This window comes from Pan troglodytes, chromosome X (genome assembly GCF_028858775.2).
Source record: "Pan troglodytes isolate AG18354 chromosome X, NHGRI_mPanTro3-v2.0_pri, whole genome shotgun sequence".
In the NCBI taxonomy this organism is placed as follows: Eukaryota; Metazoa; Chordata; class Mammalia; order Primates; family Hominidae; genus Pan; species Pan troglodytes.
In genome coordinates this window covers 17,061,891-17,078,818 of record NC_072421.2, presented here as the reverse complement: position 1 = coordinate 17,078,818, position 16,928 = coordinate 17,061,891, and the positions used below count along the sequence as shown (strand labels likewise).

At 38.3% G+C, this 16,928-nt stretch overlaps 1 pseudogene; it reads left to right on the top strand.

Moving 5' to 3' along the window:
• Positions 1 to 13,990: 13,990 nt before the first annotated feature.
• Positions 13,991 to 16,440, top strand: LOC737895 (putative heat shock protein HSP 90-beta-3; annotated as a pseudogene).
• The last annotated feature ends 488 nt before the right edge of the window (positions 16,441 to 16,928 follow it).

Below are 16,928 nucleotides of genomic sequence, written 5' to 3'. Positions count from 1 at the left end.
AATAAGACAAAGTTAAGTTTACTCTTACCACAGTAAGGGTGAGCATTACCTCAATGCAGTCTTAGTAGCTTCCTTAGGGGAAAGGGCTAAGTTGTGATGTTTATGAGGCTTCAGATACTAGTTTAAAGTGGGCCTTTCATGCAGAGGATTGATCATCATTGGATAAGAATCATGATACAGTAGTTTAAAATTGGTAGACACAGCAAGGGGAGATTTTGAGGTGAATGTTTTTATTAAAGAGTCTTAGGGAGTAAATAGCTGTCGATGCTGTCTATTGAATTGAATAGTTTGATTTTCACTGAAACAATTTTCTTGGGGAAGGTTTCTGGAAAAACCTTTTTGCAACTTTTATCCTCTTAGACAAAATTTTTTTTGGAATAGTAAAGTCAGTGTTGATAAAGACAGCAGAATTGTAAAGTGATGTTAGTAAAGTTAGTAAAGTGGGCTGAATAGGAAAGCTATGTTAATGCAGACAGTAAACTGTGTAGGTCTGGGTGGTACAGTTCTCACCCACAGCAAGACATGCCCCCATTCTGTGTTACTCACTTTTCAGGGCTCCAGAAGGGTAGTCTTGGGCACTCTATGTCTAAAGATATTATAGTGCACGTCAGCTTACCACACGTACACAGACGTTTCTTGTCCTAGTTTGGGTTTCTCTCAAAACAGACTCTGAGACTAGGATTTGGTTTATTTGGGATGTGATTGTAGGAAAAGCAGGAGGGAAGGTGGAAAATCAGTCAAAAGTGCATGAATTAGCAGGTTACCACTGTAGGCAACAGGGACTTAATCCCTCCTGGAACCTTCTGAAAGACTGTGGACTACCTTGAGGGGTAGGAAGTTGGAGTCCTCATCCACTTCCATCCTGGTACTTCTGGCCTGTCCCAGACAGGGTGAGCACACTCTTTAGAGGTTAACGAACACCTTCAGAGGGAGTCCATTAGCCTGTAAAAGAATTCTCTGTAGGCGGCCTATGGGAAGGTCCCAGGGGTATGGGCATGGCAGATTTCAGCACCTGCTATACAGCCCAACATGGTGGTAGACCCATAGTAGGTGCTTGATAAATACTTATTGAATGAATGAATAAACACACATTGTTTAAAGATGAGCTTTAGTTCTCAAACTGTAGTCTAAACTTGATGATGAGACAGACCTTTCCTTAACTGCCCCATAATTATAAGGCTGGTCCTCTCATAATAAAGTTAGCACCTCACAATGTTATACATCCACCTCCTCTGCCCTCTTTTCTCCCTTTAGCCCTGCCAAGAATGAGAAAAGGGTGAATTACTGAGCCTTTTAATAGCAACTCATTTAGCTTCATGAAGACTGACTGTGAAGACTGGAAATTAACTTGCAAAGGCACAGTGAAGTTCTTAGATGGGAAATACTACCTTCTGTCGTCCGTGCTAGTAGAGGTTGGGGAGTTAGGGGGTGGGATGACAAGTGTGTTCTTCAATTATAGAGTTGTTTGTTTCGACATCTGTTGTCCCTGGTTTTGGTTCCTTTCTACTCTGGAAACTATGTATTAACCTAAAGGAATGGTTATCTTGGTGGGAATGTCAGGGATGGCAGCAGGCCTGTGGGTGGCTAGGAGGCTAATTTGGAACAAGTTGGGGGTGGGGGAGTAGGCTGCGATTCCTCAAATCACACAAATAAGAGGCCGGATCTGCAGTGTGTGAAGACCTTGCTTGGCAAAAGGTAGTGCCAACATCATTGAGAAAGAGTTGATTTAGGCTGATGTGAGCTAAATGTACATGAGAGGGCTCCATTGACCAGAGATAAGACTCCCAGATATAAAACATAACAGAAAAAGGACTACTTAACAAGCAAAAATTTATCAAGCACCAACAATATTTAGGTATTGTGCTAATGTTACACTCCCAGCCACAACACAATAAAACTACATTGGTATTGAACTAGGGATTGCTAGTTAATTTATTTATTATCTGTCACTTTCTTTGGGACTAATTTGGGGGAAACCAAATTTTCTACTTTAGTGTGTAAAGTAAGAGAAGAAATGTTAAAAGATACTGTTATGGACTGACTGTGTCCCTCACCCCCAGATTCATTTGTTGAAATCCTAACTCCCAATGTAATGGTATTAGAAGGTGGAACCTTTGGGAAGTGATTCAATTTAGATGAGATAATGAGGGTAGAGACTTCATGAATGGAATTAGTGCCCTTATAAGGGAAGACACAAGAACTTGCTATGGCTCACCCCTCTTACCATGTGACAATACAATGAGAAGACAGGCTTTCTGCAAATCAGGAAGAGAGTCCTCACCAGACACTGAATCTGCTTGTGCCTTGATCTTGAACTTCCCAGTCTCCAGAACTGTGAGAAATTGTTTGTCATTTAAGTCACCCAGTCTATGGTATTTTTGTTATAGCAGCCTGAACTAAGACATACTCTTCGAAGAAATGTTAAAACCAGGACAAAAATAAAGTGAACACTTATAAAATATCTTATTTATCAAATTAATTACTAAGGGAACCAGTAAGACTTTACAATCAGTTCAAAGGAGAATTCAAAGAACACATCAGGAATGCTTACATAAATTCAGAAATAGATGCAAAACTACTTGATGTCCATTCCATTCCACTGACACAATTCATTTGCATTTCTATGTACATGAATCATTTACATTATTATCTGTTTTTTTCTACAATGTACAGAGTTGTAAAATAGGTTGAAGGCATCAAAAGGCACAAACCAGGCTGGGTGTGGTGGCTCACGCCTGTAATCCCAGCACTTTGGTAGGCTGAGGCAGGCAGATCACCTGAGGTCAGGAGTTCAAGACCAGCCTGGCCAACATGGTGAAACCCTGTCTCTACTAAAAATACAAAAATTAGCTGGGCATGGTGGCACCTGCCTATAATCCCAGCTTCTCGGGAGGCTGAGGTAGGAGAATTGCTTGAACCCCAGGAGGCAGAGGTTGCAGTAGGCGGAGATCACGCTACTGTACTCCAGTCTGGAAGAGAGTGAGACTCGGTCTCAAAAAAAAAAAAAAAAAAAAAAAGCACAAACCCCTGTAGAATCAGATAACCTGAAAGAATGTACCAGACAGGACACTCAGAAATATTCTTTTTGGCCCATTTCAAAGTCTTTCACAAGTGCTCCTGATAGAAGTAATGTTTTCTGAGTAGTCTTTCTGGAAGCAGAAAATAGATTGCAGACTAGCCAAGTCTTTTGAATCAAAAGAAAAGTAGCTTCTTGTGGCAACATTACATACTACCCAGGGTATAAGTGAGGAATCATTTGGAACTGCATCTTCTAAATACAAGAGTACTGATCTATATCAGGGAAAGAACAATTGAAGGAAAATTTGATGAAATTTGCCCCATGAAGAGGAACAGAATCAATTTAGCAGGCACTTCAGTTACAGAATGTTCAGCTACAAATAAAACCTATTGAGGGAAAAAAGGAAGTTCGTGAAACTTCCTTTTTAATGAACTCCCTGGTTCAGATTTCATAATGAATTGTGACAAGAAGTGGGAAGAAAATTACTTTTATTTTTTAACAGCTATATTGAGATATAATTTACATACCATACAATTCACTTATTTAAAGTGTATAATTTTTTTTGTTATTTTCACCTATTTAAAATAGGTGTAGAATCACAATCACAGTCTAACTTGAGAATGCTTTCATTCTGCTAAAAGAAACTTGGTACCCATTAAAAATCACTCCTCATTCATCACCCCATTACATCCTTTAGCCCTAAGAAATCACTAATCTACACTCTGTCCCTGTAGATTTGCCTATTGTAGACATTTTCTAGAAATAGAATCATATTAGTATGCGGTATTTGTGACTGGATTCTTTCAACTAGCACTTAGCATCATGTTTTCAAGGTCCACTAATCAATACTTCATTTCTTTTTATTGCTGAGTAATATTTCATTGTATGGGTATAGCACTTCTTATTTAACGAACTGTCAGTTGATGGACATTTAGGTTGTTTCTACTTTTTGGCTATTATGAATAGTGCTGGTGTGAACATACATATTTTTGTATGGACATGTATTTTCATTTCTTTTGAGTGTACACTTAGGTGTAGAATTTCTAGGTCATTTGTAACACTATATTTAACATTTTGAAGAATTGTCAAACTGTTTCCCAAAGCAGCTGTGCCCTTTTATATTCCCACCAGCAGTGTATGAGGAAGGTTTCAGCTTCTCCACATCCTCACCAACACTTGTTATTGTCTGTCTTTTTGATTACAGCCATCCTACTGGGTGTGAAATACTATCTTATTATCCTTTTGATTTGAATTTCCCTGATGACTAATGATGTTGAATAACTTTTCATGTGCTTATTGGTCATTTGTGTATCTTTTCAGAGAAATGTCTATTCAATTTTTTTGCCCATTTTTAAATTGAGTTATTAGTCTTTCTATTATTGAATTGTAGGAATTCTTTATACATTAAGGATACCAGTTAGATACATGATTATCTATTTTTTCTTTTGTCACTTGTGCTTTTGGTGTCATATCTGAGAAATCATTGGCTAACCCAAGGTCAGGAAGATATACTCCTATTTCTTTTAAGTGCTTGATAATTTTAGCCCTTACATTGAGGTCTATGATCCACATTAAGTTAATTTTTCCATATAGTGTGAGGAAGAAGTCCAACTTCAATCTTTTGCATGTTGTCTCAGCACCATTTGTTGAAAAGACTATTTTTCCCCATTGATTTGTCTCGGCACCCTTGTCAAAAATCAATTGACCATAAATGTAAGGGTTTATTTCTGGACTCTCAATTCTATTCCATTGGCCTATGTGTCTATCCGTATGCCAGTGCGACACCATCTTGATTACTATAACTTTAAAGTAGGTTTTGACATTGGGAAGTGTGAGTCCTCCAACTTTGTTCTTCTTTTTCAGATTGTTTTGACTATTATGAGTCTCTTGCATTTCCATATGAATTTTAGAATCAACTTGTCAACTTCTGGAAAAAACAAAAGCCAGCTGGGATTTTGATAGGGAGATCCAAAGATTAATTTTAGACTTTAATAAAAAGATTGCTAAACCAAATTTTTGTTTTCAGGTTTTTGAGTTTCAACCATTCTCATGTAAATTGTTAATATGTTTATTTTACTCTATAAGTAAAGTAGAGCTGTTAAGATCTTTGCTGTTAGCACATTGGCATTGATTTATATATAATTCACATTTCACTAATGTGTTAAATCTTATACATCCTTCTTAGTTTATTCAATTTGTAATGATGTAGTTGTATAGACTGTACGGAAAAGCAAAGGACAGGAAGAAGGTGATAAGAATTTGTTAGAGAAGTAGTATGACATGGTCTGGTAGTGAAATAACCTGTCTTTTGACCGTACATTCATGTTTTAATGTGCTTCATCAAACATGAGATGTTAAATAGATTGGTAGTTTCATTGAGCTTTCCTCATCCTTATGTAAATGGATATAAGGAATTTTAATGCCAAAAAATGTTTTCAGGGAGATTAAATAGCTTTTTTATTCAGATGTTACAAAATTGGGAAGTACTGTTTTACTAAAAAGTATTTTGAATGAACCATTATAATCACCCCCAACTCCAGAAAAGCAAATGTATTTGAATGAAAAAAAGTAGTTATGTTTAAGCGTCTAGGATTATAAACCCAGAGGGTATGTCATGGATATGTGGGACTGTGCTTGATTTCATAAAGAAGTTGCCAGATCAAATAATTTATTATTGAAGATGCTACAAATTAATCTGGGAGTACAAAAGCAGTTATTGTAGAAATAAATATTAAAAAATGTTGTTCACAAGCTGTCAGTCATGATCCTACCAAGAGAATGAGACATTTAGGCTACAAAGACAAACTTAAAATGCCTGTGACTCAGACTGGTTTGGCTTTGAAGCAGGTTGTACTTGTAGAGCTACTGAGAGAGGAAGTGGTGCACAGTGAATCAGCCAGGACTTGGGTCTGCACATATGACTCAGGAATAAAGAGGAATTAACATCTGCAACACAGTGTCTTAAAGAAATCACAGATTTCAACTGAGTTGGCATTGAACTACTTGGACCTGGCTGGAAATTTGTGATTTGGGGAAAAAATGTTAAAAGCTTGTATCCCAGAAGGTGGAGCTATTTGGTATGGTGCAGCTGTAGAGTACAAGACTATGTTGGGGTTATGGTAGCATGAATGACCAGGAAGAGGTCTCATTTCTGAAATCAGGAAGGTGACATGCTTTGCTCAGAACAGGGCTTGGGTGCAGCAGGGGCTCAGGAACTGAGGGAATAGGTTCATCATGCAACCTGTTCAAATTAACATCAGTCCTGATAAGGAAGGCTGTACTTCATAAGCATGTTGAGGTCAAGACTTTTTCAAGCATGTGGCCTATGGTGACCCATTTAGTTCTGCCTCTTTCTGTTAGTGGAAGTCTTGCCTTGAATAAGACTAGATAGTGCTAAAAGTATTGGCACATCTGGGTTAGACAACAGCTGATATTTCTTATTGAGGTAACCAGAACCTCATTGTTCATTCAGTTATTAATTTTAAAAAAAAGTGATCATTACTGTGTATTAGGTCCTGTGCTAAGATTTGGGGATATGGAAATGAATGGGACCTAGGGCTCATAATTGGGTGAGGAGACCCACATGCCATATTTTTGGATGGATGCTGCTACTATTGATCGAGCAAAAGATTAAGGGAGGAAGAGCAAGTTTTGGAGGACAAGGAATTTCATTTTGGAGAGAAGTTTGTGAAGTCTGTAGAGCATTTAAGTGGAGATGCCTGGTGGGCAGTTGGAGTTGTATCTGACTGTCAGTGGGGAAGTCCAAATGGGAAGTCTGGATTTGACAGTCATCATTTCAAGATGATAATTGAAGTCATTGACATTGATAAAGTCACACAGAGATTCTATAGAGTAAGGAAGGGAGAAGGATTAGAACTAAACCCTGGGGAATCCTTCCAGTTCAGCAGTGACATCTGATGAATGCTATTGTCTGAATACATATTGCTCTCACATCAGTGAATTTACATTTGAAAAGCATGAATAAACTTGCAAAAAACACATTCAGAAGGAAATTATCACTGCAAATACAGACCCAGAAATTTTCAAAGTAAAAATTTAAAAATCAGGCCAGTAATAAAATCCAAAGTATCTTCAGAATCAAAGAGGAAGTTTAGGTATTAACTCTATTAAGGGAGTAATATAGATAAAGTGATCAGAGTTTTTGATCCTAAAGTAAGCTCTAATAAGTTTGATTGTTTTTATGGGAACTATGCGGGATAATATTTGAAATCAAAACTGTCTGGAATGCATGACTGAGATCAATATAGAACAATCAAGTAACAAAAGAACAGCTTAAACATAAAAACTAGGAAAATTAAAAGGCTATCTAGGATGCAGATTTGTTGAAATCCTTGAGTGAGATTGGTTGAATTGATAACCAGAGTTGTCTCAGTTATCTCTTGATGTGTATAAAAACTCCCTCAAACCTTAGTGGATTAAAACAATAACAATCTATTAATTCTCATGGATTCTGTGGATTCACTGGGCTCAGCTAGGTAGTTCTTCTGCTAGACATGGTGTTGGCTGTATTCAACTGGGAGCTCAGCTTGGGATGGAATGACTAAGATGGCATACATACATGCCTGGCCTCAGCTGGAAGGGCTAGGGGCTGGTTATGCCCTATCTTCTCATTTAGAGGCCTCGCCTGAGCTTTTTAACCTATCGGCTGATTCCAGAAACACAAAAGCAGAAACTACAAGTGTTCTTAAAGCCTTATAGTTCTTGTAGCTCTTAGGAGTACTAGAACATCACTTCTCCCTCATTTGATTGGCCAAAACAAGTCATGAGACCAGTTCAGGAGAAAATAGACCTCACCTCTTGATGGGGGAGGGGTGTACAGGGATAGAAGGATTGTTGGTGGCCACCTTTGGAAATGATCTACCACAAGAGTTGATTTCCATTTTCAACTTGGCTGCAAGTACTACAGTTTTCTTTCTGCGGGACACTGAGTAGGATACTGTGCTTGGTTCTCACTTCCAGGTGAATACTAAGAGTTCCTGATGGCATTGTAGTTCCCATAACTTTCTAATATGTTTTGCCGAAAAAGTCTACTGGAAGGGGGAAGTCCATAAACATTTTTAAGGCCTTCTCAAAACAGAGCTTTGACACTAGTTATCTAAGTTTCTCTTTTCTTTTCCTTTCTCTTATGTTTACCAGTCCCCCTCCCCCCACACCCCCAACCCCGAATCTATCTTGGTCTTGTAATAAAGTTAAGGAATTGTTATATTGTGAAATTCTACAAGTACACCTTTTCCAGTTACACGTATGCAAGTGTTGGGGGGCTGAGGGTAGAGGAAGAGAAGTCTTTTTTGAGTTATTTTAGGAGTAGCAGAGCAGGTGGTTTTGGCGACTTGATCTGGGCCTGGCTGTACCATTCACTGGTGCTCAAGGGGTACTAGTGACCACTGCCCTGCTTCAGATATGAAGTAGGTATCTGCCTTCATCAGGAATCTGGAGCTGAGCAATAGCTCCCAAGCAAATACAGGAGGTTTGAAAATTAATAAGGTTGGGTTTGTGAACATTGCCATTTTTTTCTGTGTGCTGAAGAACAGGCAGGGTTTAGTGATCACATAGCTTACAGGCAGGTGAAGAATTAGGAAGAATGGCTGTCAGATGAAAATATGGCATTTAGACATTCACAGCCTTTGGTTTTTTCCTGCCTGTGACAGGGTGTTCAGGAAAGGCCCAGGTTAATGAAGGAGAGAGAGAGGGAGGGGAAGTGGGAAGGAGAGGGAGAGAGAAGTGTAGTGGTTTGTAGCACAGACTTTATGATATTTTGGGAAGTGACATATGGGATGATTTGTGGAAGAGAGAGTTAAGAGTAGCATGGTGAGAGAGTAACTTCTCAGATAGGATAGTGAAAAATTTCTGGGAATTTTGGGATGCCTGAAAATGGGAGAGGAAAGAGGATTTTAGTAAGAGTTGTGTGCTCTATATCATTGGATCCCTTTATGTAGGGATTGGGGTTCCTGTTTGGATGGTGCTTCTTTAACAGCAGCACTTCTCAGGCCCACTGCTTTAATGACATTACCTACTTAGGGAATTTTGGACTCCAAATCTTCACTTGGGAACATTGACTTTTTTGTGCTATTCTTATCTTCTTGCTTTTTTTTCCCCCACTCTTGGCAGTTTATAATGCAATTTGGGAAAATGTCAGTCTGCTTCCACTCTGCCATGGAAACACAAAGAAAAAGGTTTTCCCTGAATTGTTCAGCTAGAGAATGAAGGAAAGAGTATCCTGGAGGAAGGCGCAGAAGTAATCAAAATGAGAGAACAGAAAGCTGAATACAAAGCTCAGGGGTGAGAGGGTTGGCTTCTTACCAAGGTTATCATCACTTTGCTGCTGTTTAATTCCAGTCAAGGGCTTTTCTCTGCCTCTTTCTTGACCTGGTTTTATCTGACTACTGTTTTCTTATAGCAGTGGTTCTTAGCTGCAGCAGGGGAGGCCGCACGTAGTTTGGAGAAGTTGCATGTGTGATGCTGATTGAGAAGGATTGTGCCAGGGGCTTCCCATCAAGTACTGAATGACACGTCAACTCTTGTATTAAACATTCAAGGATCTTAATGTGGCTCCCCAGACCATACCTCCCACTCACCTTCCAGCCGAACCTATTACTGTGGCTGGATCAGACTCTCTCTGACTTCAGGGCACCTCACACTCGTTTTCAGCCCCGCCGTTTAACACCAGTGTGATAGACTGTTCTCCATATGCCCTGCCTACAAAAGGTTTTGCCATTCCTCAAGGCCCCACTCAGGTCTTTCTTATTTTATGGAACCTTCCATAAATGCTCCAGCCACATTGATTGGATCTTGTTTCTGGAATGGCAGTTAAATGGGGCCAGCAATGGGGAAAGGAGGCTGTGAATGCAGGGAAATAAACAGATTATTTATATGGAAATCTGTCAATAGCTTCTTATATAGCTGAGTTAATCTAATGACATCAATGCTTTGGACAGAGGTTTCCAGTGGTACAAACAATTTTTTTCCTCAAAGAGTCTTCCGAAATCCCCTCCGCCCTCCTAGCACAACAGTTTGAATTTCTTAATGAAGGAAATGTGCGAATTGACCATGTGGCTACCACAACCAACACGTGATTTATCTCCACAAACTTGAAAATGCAAATCATGGAGATTGGCTGGGGGAAGCAGGAGGAGAGCAAAGATACCTCATCCAGAAGACAGGATCATCAAAGACTCACAGGCAAGTGAGTGAGATCATATATGTAAGAACAAGTAATGTTAAGAGTCTATTCTTAGTAACACTTTGCTCAAATAATATCACAATGAGTTTGCAGATAGCTGCCTGATATTTCAATGTTTAGAGATACAATAATTTTCCTCCACTGTTCCCCTTTGGATATTCAGGTTGTTTCTAGAGTTTTTGCTAGCATAAAGAACACTGTGGTGGACATCCTTACTCATATCCATTTGCATACTCTTTTCTATAGTTCATGGTCTCCCCCCCACCCACCCATCTAACTCCATGAATACAAGCAAGCTATTCAGGACTTCTTTAGGTCCATACCTGCTTAAAAAAATTCCCTATAGCTTCATAAATCCATCAATACCATGGTTGATCAACAAAAAATTGCAAACTTGACGAATTGATAAGGCGTTATCACACTTACAGAGCCATCTTATTATAAATCCACTAAATGTTCTAGCATTTTGAAAATGTGCCAGGCTTATTTCAAGAAGTTAACTTGAAACTACTGGGCTAAATCAGGAGCGGGTGTGGGAAAGATGAGAAATAGCTGAGTAGGTGGAAAAAGTCAGAATGAAGTAGACAAAGGGCAATGGTTAATAGTAATTAGTAAATATCAAAAGCAAATAAGGATAAGGTATGCCTAAAGATTGTGCTAGAGGTAAGGTGGGCAAAGTGAAAGTAAAGTATCCAGTTATTCTTCTAGGGCTGCTTAGTGAAGTTAACTGGAAGATATGACAATAGTTTGCTCTATGAGCTGAAATCATGAAGGCAAAGGCCAAAGATGAAAGTTGTGTTTAAAATTCCCATCAGCTGCGTGACTAACAGGGGATGAGTGATCAAATGAATCACCTTAGGCAGTTGAACAGCTTTACTTGTCAAAACCATTAGCCATGAACCTTTCTTAACACGAGGCAGTCACCTTCAGCAATCTGCTTTTCCAAAAGTAAAATAAGCCCCAGATGGCCACTTATTAACTTCAGCAAGACTTGACTCTTCTCATGTTGCAAGACAAAATTGATGGAAAATAGATAAAATCTTACTCCAGTTTATCAGTACAATAGCCTGTGGTTCTGGAATATGTGATATAAAAGATCTTGGACTATTGTTCTGGTATTTAGACATCAGGAGATCATACTGGGGTGGTCAGATATATCTATTTGTCCAACATCATTTCAGAATTTCTGGAACCATCAAATGAATAAAACTTCTTTACATAATATAAATAGTATATATTTTTTCTAATTATAAAATATTATGTGATTATTGAAAAAAGATAATAAAAGGTATAGCAAACTTCAAAGAAGCAGGATCATCCTCTACCCCACCATAATCAATCCAGTTGTCTGCACCATTTTGGGTGTTTTCTTCCTGTTTTTTAAAATGCATTTTTTAGAACATAGTTGAGATCATACAACATATAATGGATAAGATCTATATTCAATCTAAAGTTATTTTAATTTATCCACCTAAGAGCAACCATATATTATGAAGACTATGATCTGAAACAAAGAAATGGAATGTTTGACATAATCAGGCAAAATAAATAAATAAATAAATAAAAGCAGGCCAGTAACTCCTTGTTTTCTCTAACCATTAACTCATCCCTTTCCTTCCTCATTCTGTTTATTAAGTCTGGAATATCCCTGGCTCCTCTCTTCCCTCCAAAGTCTCCTCCTTGAATGTGCCTATCATATTGATTTTTCACTTCTCTATTGTCCACTAAATTTGAGAATTCATTTACATGTAGTCTTGCTTCTAATTTTTTGTTTAATGATTTATATGTCTTACCTCATCTTACTTTTTGAGGTCAGGGGACATTTATTATAGTTTTTATACCCATCCTAATAAGTAGCAAACAGCCAGGAACATAGTAGGAGCTGAAGAAATATCTAGGGTTGACACCAAAAGTGTTTTAACAAATAGTTGCATGGGGAGATGTAATAGTTGAATTATCCAGACCTGTGCAGACAAAGAAAAACTATAGCTGCAGTGTTCAAAATGGTAGCCACTAACCACATGACTGTTGAGCATGTGAATTGTGGCTAGCATGAATTGAGATGTGCTGTAAATATAAAGTACATTAGGCATTTCAAAGGCATAGTATACAAAAAAAGAATGTAAACTATCTCAGTATTTTTTATGTTGACTACTTGTTGAAATGATAATATTTTGAACATAACTGAATTAAATAAAATGTATTATTAAAATGAATTTCACCTCTTTCTATCCTTTTCAGTGTGCTACTAGAAAATGTAAAATTACATCTGTGGCTTGCATTGTACATATATTTTGTTGGATGTTGCTGTCTTGTATGGCAATGAAATGTAATGTTCGAGATTATTCTTTCTACAGGGCAGAAATTCATTATATTTCTAGATACAGTGTATTTGCATTTCAATGGATAATAATTATTTGCTTTACTAACAGTTTTCTATAGCTTAACTTCTACCCTTACAGAGTTACAAAATAGCCTAAATAATAGGAAGACAATCAGTCAAAGGTACATACCTGGATAGAGCCAGACAATCCTGGGATGGTCATTTGGATAATATGCAGCACTACACTGAAAGGACACTCAGTAATCTTTTGCCCATTGCCAAGTCTTTGGCAATTTTTCCTAAAAGCATCTTTCCATATTCTTTTGTTACTGTCCCATGTGATTATGTAGGATCACGTTTTCTTTTCTAGTTAATATCGACAAACTATACTTGCAAAATTCATACTTCAGCCAGAAAACAATGTTTTAGGAACTATGACGTTCCTAATAATAAGGTTAAAAATGTTGGGAGTAAAATTAAAAAGAAAAAAAATCATATAGAATAGAACCAAACTTGAATAAAGAATCATATAGAATAGAACCAAACACTTGAAATGATTGAAAAGATAGTGAAATTAATTGCATTTTGTCGTTACTCCTTAGCTTATCATACTCTTGTCGAATGGGTGGAAACCATATTCTTTTCTACTATTTAATTAGCTGGAAACAAAGCCTGGCTATTGGTTGACTGGATCTAGTATAAATCCCCCCTCCCCCATTTTTGATTAATCAAATTGCCACTCCTTATTTATTTATTTAAATTGACAAATAATTGTGTATATGTTTATGGTGTATGGCATGAGGTTTGGAATTATGTCTACATTGTGTGGAATGGCTAAATTGAGCTAATTAACATATGCATTACCTTAAATATTTATTTGTGGTAAGAACACAAAATCTTAGCAATTTTCAAGTATATAATATATTGTTATTAACTACAGTCTCCATGTTGCACAATAGACCTCTTAACTTATTCCTTCTGTTTAACAAACTTTGTACTCTTTGACCAACATCTGCCCCGCCCACAGCCCCTGGTAACCACCATTCTATTCTCTGCTTCCATGAGTTCAACTTTATTAGATTCCACACATAAGTAAGATCATACGGTATTTGTCTTTATTCTTTCTTTTAAAGGAAATAAATTCTTCTCCTTTTTAAGTCAAAGGACTTTTTTTGTGACTTTTGGGTCTGTTCACTCTGCTATGGAGATTAACAAATATTAATTAGTGGATGACTGCTAGGAAGTGAAACTCACAACCAATGAAGTGGTTAATTAAAGTTGAACTTTTTGATTGTCATTTCTAATATTTTTATATTATATATATATACAAGTTTCTTTAAATTATTGATTTAAACACCTTAGTCCAAAAGAAGATTAAAAAATGGCTGAAAAGGGATTACAGAGATGACTTTTGTTTCAAATATTTTTAAAACATCCAAAATTTAAAGTAGATAACTATCCCTCAAAGTTAGCTGCTCCAAGCTTGATTTGACATTTGACGTTCCTGATGCTCTGGCTCAGATCAGAGCAGTTCCAAGAGGCTTGGTGGTGGCGATGGGGGTTCGGTGAGAAGTGGGGCAGGCAGGTCTAGATCCGGCCCCGCCCTTACCCCAGGACACCCCCTTTTCTGTGTGCTTTGGACTTCAGTGTCAGTTCTTCCGGCCCAGGGAGGCCATGGAATTGAGGGCAAGTGTTTGCATTATTGATGAGGGTACAAAGGACTCCAGAAGTTTTGAGGCTTTGCTTTTCCCCTTAGCCCTACAGGGTCAGGCTTTCATGCAGAAATTGGCCTGGAAATTCTCCACCGTTTTCATAGCTGCAATGTTTTTGAGGTGTTTTTTAGATAACAAAAAACTAAATACAATTCTCAAAGCTTATTTTGTTTACTTTTAGAGTACACAAAGCAATTTTGCAACAATTACAATTATATATATTCTACTTGCTACTAAGACTGTATAACATTGGTGGGGATAAGAGATTATATGTTTTTTCCTAAAAATATCTACTTAATGCACTCTTTTAATTTTTATTTTTATTTCAATAGTTTTGGGGGTACAGGTGGTTTTGGTTACATGGATACATTCTTTAGTGGTGATTTCTGAGACTTTTGCTCTCCCCATCACCCAAGCAGTGTACACGGTACCCAATATGTAGTCTTTTATCTCTCGCCCCCTCCTAACTTCCCCCTCCACAGTCCCCAAAGTCCATTATATCATTCTTATGCCTTTGCATCCTCATAGCTTAGCACCCACTTATAAGTGAGAACATACGATATTTGGTTTTCCATTCCTGAGTTATTCCACTTAGAATAATGGCCTCCACTCCATCCAAGTTGCTGCAAAAGACATTATTTTATTCCTCTTTATGGCTGAGTAGTATTCCATGGTGTATATATACCACATTTTCTTTATCCACTTGTTGGTTGATGGGCACTTAGGTTGGTTCCATATCTGCAATTGTGAATTGAATGCACTCCTTTTAATAGTTAGTTTTGCTGTCAATCTCTTTCCCTGTTTAATTATTTGAACTATTGGACCCTGAGGATCTGCCCCTGAACATCTCCTGAGAAGTGCTCCAGCAGAGCGAAATCTTGAAAGTCGTTCATGAAAACGTTGTTAAGAAGTGGCTTGAGCCCTTCTCTGAGCTGGCAGAAGTGAAGGAGAATTACAAGAAATTCTATGAGGCATTCTCTAAAAATCTAAACCTTGGGATCCATGAGGACTCCACTAACCAGGGACATCTGTCTGAGCTGCTGTGCTATCACACCTCCCAGTCTGAAGATGAGATGACGTCTCTGTCAGAGTATCTCTCTCACATGAAGGAGGCACAGAAGTCCATCTATTACATCACTGGTGAGAGCAAAGAGCAGGTAGACACCTCTCAAAGCTGGGCTTCGAGGTGTTATACTAGACTAAGCTCACTGATGAGTACTGCGTGCAGCTGGTCAAGGAGTTTGATAAGAAAAGCCTGGTCTCTATTACCTCAGGTCGAGCTACCTGAGGATGAGAGGAGGAGAAGAAAATGGAGGAGAGCAAGGCAAAGTTTGAGAACCTCTGCAAGCTTATGAAAGAAATCTTAGATAAGAAGGTTGAGAAGGTGACAGCCTCCAATAGGCTTGTGTCTTCACCCTGCTGCATTGTGATCAGCACCTATGGCTGGACAGCCAATATGGAGTGAATCAAGAAAGCTCAGACACTTGGAGACAACTCTCTAATGGGCTACATGGTGGCCAAAAAGCGCGTGGAGATCAACCCGACCACCCCATTGTGGAGACGCTGCAGCAGAAGGCTGAGACAGACAAGAACAGCAAAGCTGTCAAGGACCTGGTGGTGCTGCTGTTTGAAACTGCTCTGTTTTCTTCTGGCTTCTCCCTTGAGGATCCCCAGACCCTCCACCTGCATCTACCACATGATCAAGCTAGGTATAGATATTGATGAAGATGAAGTGACAACAGAGGAACGCAGTGCTGTTGTTTCTGATGAGATACCCCTGCTTGAGGGTGAGGAGAATGGGTCTTACATGGAAGAAGTAGACTAGGAGTTTACATTTGGAAACCTTGTGCCCTTGTATAGTGTCCCCATGGTTCCTTGAGTGGCTCTGTCCCGCGGCCTTGAGTGGCCTTATCCCACCTGGCTCCCTCTGCTGATGTCTAGTGTTTTTTCTGTCCTGTCCGTGTGTCTAAGGCAGGAAACAAGAGCCTTAAGCCCCATTCTCTTTCTACTTTTATAACAGGATATTGGATGTTGTGTATTGTGCTTTTTTGTTTATTTTGTTCTGAAATGAAAGTATACCAAATAAAGCAGATGCCGTTTTTATGTGGAAAAAAAAAACACTTGCCTGTTCTGTGTTTTGATTTTCTTGATAGTAAAATTTGCAGCACAAGCATTTTTAATTTTGGTGAAGTCCACTTTATCTATTTTTTCTTTTGTCACTTGTGCTTTTGGTTGTGCTTCGACCTTGTCAGATCTAAGGAGCCATTGTCTAATCAAGTAATTAGCTTTCAGTGTCTCCTGAGAATAAGGGCCATAGAAGAGGCTGAGTAAAGACTTGCAACAATGATATGTAATTGCATGTACATTTTAAAAAATAGACTATTTTTAGAGCAATTTTCATTTTACAGCAAAATTAAGCAGAAAGCATAGAATTTCATATGTCCCCTTCCCCTGTACCACATCTGGCCTCCTCCATTACCAACATCCCACACCACAGTGGTTCATTTGTTACAATTGATGAACCTACGTTGACATGTCGTTATCATCCAAAGTGCAGTTTGCATCAGGGTTCACTCTTAGTGGTGCACATTCTATGGGTTTGGACAAATGTATAATGATATGGATCCACCATTACAGTATCATACAGAATACTTTCACATTCCTATACATCCT